General features: G+C 49.8%; 1 protein-coding gene across 1 annotated transcript in view; it reads left to right on the forward strand.

Annotated features, from left to right (window-relative positions):
• The first annotated feature begins 2,202 nt into the window (after positions 1-2,202).
• GPR142 (G protein-coupled receptor 142) overlaps positions 2,203-3,415 on the forward strand; it is a 20,498-nt gene continuing 19,285 nt past the window's right edge. Inside the window, exon 1 of the mRNA XM_018568232.1 lies at positions 2,203-2,332. The gene's annotated coding sequence lies outside the window, so the exon portion shown is untranslated. The remainder of the gene's footprint in view (positions 2,333-3,415) is intronic.

The following is a 3,415-nucleotide window of genomic DNA, read 5'->3' on the forward strand; positions in this document are numbered from 1 at the left end:
CCGGCCGGAGATCCTCAGGATGAAGAGTGGGGAGCAGAGCAGAGAGCGTGCGTTCTCCGCTCTGCTTCGTGTAAACAGTGAGAGGGGAGAGCTACACTCGCAGCCTTCCCCACTCAGCTGTCACAGGAGAGCCAGCACAGTGCTGTGTTGGAACTCCTGTATTGGAGGTGACAGGTTCAATAAAAAGAAACTGTCAACTCCAAATGCTATCACACTGGGGATTGTTAGCTCCTGTGTGATAGCAATAAAGTTCAGTAAAAAAAAAATTTGATTAAAAAAATCAAATTAAAAAATTAAAAAGTGATAAAAAAGTAAAAAAAAAAACCCACAATACAAATAATTAAAACTAACCCCGCTGCCCCCGCCATCTGGTTGCCATTCTCCATGGGGGGGGCGGGGGGGGGGCGCATTGAGCAACCTGGCCTTGGGGCAGCAGGGAGAGTAAACCAGGCCCTGCAAACAACTATGTGATCATAAATGGCTTCCTGTGATCACTATCCTTAACTAAAAACCAGTTTTTTGGAATGATCGGTCATATCTTCCGTACCAATGCCAAATGTCACCATTTCTGCCAGGGTGTGCAAACTTTTGAGCACCACTGTATATCTTTCCCAGTGCTTGACATAGCATCTCATAGCATTCACTTCCGCAGTATCTTCTTCCATATCCTGTGTATGACTTTGAGAGATCACATGACCCACTCCATTTCTTGTTCTGCTACATCTTCTGTCTGCTGAAAAGTGACAGTTAAAAAAAGAAATCCGCACGCCCGCGCCTGCAGTGTGTGTTAGTAATAGTACATGTTTACCCCACTGTAAAACACGCCTCCAAACACCTGTTTGCCATAACGTGGTTACATGGCCGACTGCCCTCAGAAAACGAGCTAATGGAAGTCACGGATATAAAAGCCCAAAGTGGGAGAGTGGCCTCCTATGTGTGTTCTCAGCGCAGATGGCACAAGATAACGCTAAGTGCTGGATTTCTGCCACCATCAGACCCAGATATATCGCCTCCATCTTCCAGAGGTCGCACCGCCCTTATCAGCTGCTCCTAATGGTCCTGACCGCACAGCTGATGGTGACAAGGTGACTGCAACTAATGAGCATTGACAAAGGTCGCCGCTGCTGAGCCCACCCAGCCGGGAGGAGCCACTAGGAGAGCCTCCATGTGGTGTACATCGTACTGTATATACAATGATATCAAAGCATCCAAAGAGATGAAGCAAATACAAAAAGGTGCCCAGACCTATAACCTCCACCTAAATCTCCAGCAAACTCCAACAGGTCAGCCCACCCAAACGTGCTATATAAATCCGACCTCCGTCCTTCCCTTCAGTCTTCTATCTAACCTCCGTCCTTCCCTTCAGTCCTCTATCTGACCTCCGTCCTTCCCTTCAGTCTTCTATCTAACCTCCGTCCTTCCCTTCAGTCCTCTATCTGACCTCCGTCCTTCCCTTCAGTCTTCTATCTAACCTCCGTCCTTCCCTTCAGTCCTCTATCTGACCTCCGTCCTTCCCTTCAGTCTTCTATCTGACCTCCGTCCTTCCCTTCAGTCTTCTATCTGACCTCCGTCCTTCCCTTCAGTCTTCTTTCTGACCTCCGTCCTTCCCTTCAGTCTTCTATCTGACCTCGGAGGTCAGATAGAATGATCGGTCTTCTATCTGACCTCGGAGGTCAGATAGAAGACTGAAGGGGAGGACGGAAGTCAGATATAAGACTGAAGGGAAGGACGGAGGTCAGATATAAGACTGAAGGGGAGGACGGAGGTCAGATAGAAGACTGAAGGGGAGGCCGGAGTTATATTGAAACTGTGAAATGACATGAACATGTTAAAGTCTCGGTGAGGTTTTAGCAGTCTGGTTTCCATCTACTTTAGCAGAGTTCTGAGATTAATAGATGTGTTTCGCGGGCTCCCGTTGGGGCATTAGATTGTAAGCTCTTTGGGCTCAGGGGGACGATATAAGTGCCGATCATGCAGACAATTCTGCTGCAATAGAAAGGTGTTCTGGGGTCTGAGCTCGTTCTAGGAAGAATCCTGACAAATAATATAAAAGGAAACAATATTCGATACTTATTAGAATGCTCATACGAGAGCCACTTCCCAGGTGAGGGAGTTATCAGGTGACTATGGATGAGGAAGTGTGTACTGCGCCCCTGCATAGGCAGCGAGATAAGCGGCACACACACCTCCCTCGTGAGGATCTCCGTCCCCTCCTGCTCCTGGCTCTCCTTCTCATCTCGCCTGCTCTGGCAGTATGAGTGGAAATGCTCGGCTCGCCGTGCTCCTCCAGAACTGGCACCCACCGATGTGACGCCGGACGAGACTTCAAAAGGTAAGACGAATTATTTTTTCTGCACCGCAGAAGCACCGGACTGAGCCGAAACGCCGCGCCGCCAAAATGCTGCGCCCAGGGCGGCGTCCCGACGCTAGCGGCGAGCGAATCCATTTACAAATCTGTCCCATTTCTACGATTCCCAGGCAGACCTGTACAGCCGTAGATCTGGAATTGCGCCATCTTTTACGGCGTTGGGTTTGCGCGCTTTGCCGGTTGCGAACAAGCGTTCAGTCTGCTCTTCGCCGTCTGCCCGACATTTGCAATCGTTGGGAATAATTTTGGCGTTATCCTTGATGGTCCATTGATCCCGGAACGGCGCGATTATCGTAAAAAGACCGCATGACGCACGGCTTGTGACCTACGACCGCGCATGCATGACGTGTTACGCAAAGATTTCCCGGTGTGTTGCGCAATCTCTGATCGCTCTCCTCCTGCTATAGAAATGGGATCGGTCCCTCAGCCGCGTGCGCAGTGCAGCTGGACGATCGCTCTCGGCTGCTGCCGCAATATTCACGTTGGCGGGGAGGCCCCCCTCTGCAAGTCATTGATCATCTCAGGCATACACTGACCTGGTCATGGGGGGGCTGCCATTGCTCATCTCCTTCTGAAAAATGCCTCTCGCCTGGATAAAATGCTGACCCCAAGCATCGAAGCCATCGGATCAGCATGACATTTGGGCAACTGGCAGCTTTAGTTTACAGTTGTCAAACCATTTACCACTGATATTTCAGATTTTGGTGGATGCCCAAGCGATGAGTGGTGTCACCCCCAGACTTCTTAGATATAAACCGGGGTGACACCTCTGCGTTTGAGTTCTCAGCTCCGCCCCCCTTCAGCAGCCATAGCCAAGGGGGGCTGTATGTTTGACACTGGATCCTATGGAGAATGCAGCAGGAGGAGTGAGACTTCAAGGCCAGTGGGAGCAGAGCCCTGGAACCCTGGAACCATAGCTGGGAGTTTAGGAGCGATAAAGGAACAAAATGTGCTCGGCGTGATAATGTCCGCCGAAAACTGAAATATGGGAATGAGCCCCCTCATAGATAGATAGATAGATAATGTATTTTTTTTTCTTTCGATAGA

The sequence above is a fragment of the Nanorana parkeri genome, unplaced genomic scaffold (assembly GCF_000935625.1).
Source record: "Nanorana parkeri isolate BGI_ZX_2015 unplaced genomic scaffold, ASM93562v1 scaffold1157, whole genome shotgun sequence".
NCBI lineage: Eukaryota > Metazoa > Chordata > Amphibia > Anura > Dicroglossidae > Nanorana > Nanorana parkeri.